Below are 1,789 nucleotides of genomic sequence, written 5' to 3'. Positions count from 1 at the left end.
ATATTTCTTAAAATGATTGAAGCCATCTATAACATATCCACAGCTAATATCATACTGAAAGGAGTAAAACTGAAAACGTTTCCACTTAAAACTGGAACCAGACAAGGATGTCCTCTATCACCACTACTATTCAACATAGTGCAGGAAGTTCTATCCAATGTAATCAGGCAAGAGAAGGAAATAAAGTGTATCCAAATGGGGGCAAAGGAGGTCAAACTCTTGCTCTTTGCCAATGATATGGTCTTATAATTAAAGAACCCCAAAGACTCAACCACAAGACCCCCAGAAGTTATCAACAACTACGGTAACGTCTATACAATCAATGTTCACGTATCAGTGGATTTCATATATGCCAATGACAGCCAAGTTGAGAAGCAAATCAAGGACACAATTCCCTTCTCAGAAGCTTCAAAGAAAATAAAATACTTAGGAATATGCCGAGTAAGAGAGGTGAAGGATCTCTACAAGGAGAATTATGAATTCTTAAAAAAAGAAATAGCAGACGACATTAAGAAAGGGAAGAACATACCATGCTCCACATTGTTAAAGGGCCTACACTTCCCATAGCAAATTGTGGGTTGAGCTGGACATGCAACTTTCACTACTCACAAAAATTGATTCAAGATAGAGAAAAGATTTAAATCTAAGAAATGAAACAATAAAAATCCTCAAAGAACATGTGGGAAAAACACCTGTAATTTTTGGCCTGGGGAAAGACTTTGTGAAGAAGACATCCATGGCAACTGCCACAACAACAACAACAAAAAAAAATAAATGGGACTTAATTGAACTGTAAAGCTTCTGTACAGCTAAGGAGGCAACAACCAAAGCAAACAGACAACTTTCAGAATGGGAAGAAATATTTGCATATTATAAATCAGACAAAGACTTGATAACTAGGATCCACAGACAACTCAAATTAATCAACAACAACAAAAAGATTCACAATGCTGTATACCACTGGGAAGAGACATGAATAGAACCTTCTCTAAGAAAGACAGACAAATGGCTAACAAACATATGAAAGAATGCTCATTGTCTTTAGTGATAAGAGATATGCAGATCAAAACCGCCCTGAGCTATCACCTAACCCCAGTGAGATTAGCCCACATCACAAAGTCCCAAGGCTGCAGATGCTGGCATGGATGTGGAGAGAGGCTAATGGGACTGCAAACTAATACAGTCTCTTTGGAAAGAAGTATGGAGAATCCTCAAAGATCTCAAATTAGATCTCCCTTTTGATCCCACAATCCCACTACTAGCCATCTACTCAGAAGAATAAAAGATCATTATACCATTAGGACACTTTCACTAAATTGTTTATCACAGCTCAATTCACAATTGCCAACACATGGAAACGACCTAAGTGCCCATCAGCTCAGGAATGGATTAACAAATTGTGCTACATCCACACTATAGAATACTATTCAGCCTTAAAAAAGATGGTGATTTCACATCTTTTGTAATACTCTGGATGGAGTACAAACACATTCTACTTTGTCAAGTATCCACAAGAATGGAAAAGTAATTATCCAATTTTCTCTATACTAACATGAAGCCAGTAGACTATCTGATGCGTTCTTACATAAGAGTAAAACTCATTTTAATTCAAGTGAGGGGAGGGGTAACAAGTAAAGGAAAAGGAGGAGGGGATTGGGGTAGTCTCACTGAATGGGCATGGAGTGGTGGGTTTGGCACACCTTTTGTGTGTGGAACATAACTGTGAGAGGGAGTCTACCTAAGGCAATTCAATATTTGGAGCTGGTTGTTTGAACCCTCACATTCACCT

The sequence above is a fragment of the Otolemur garnettii genome, unplaced genomic scaffold (genome assembly GCF_000181295.1).
Source record: "Otolemur garnettii isolate 467f Iridium unplaced genomic scaffold, OtoGar3 scaffold00202, whole genome shotgun sequence".
NCBI classification, from domain to species: domain Eukaryota; kingdom Metazoa; phylum Chordata; class Mammalia; order Primates; family Galagidae; genus Otolemur; species Otolemur garnettii.
This window is presented reverse-complemented; position numbering follows the sequence as displayed.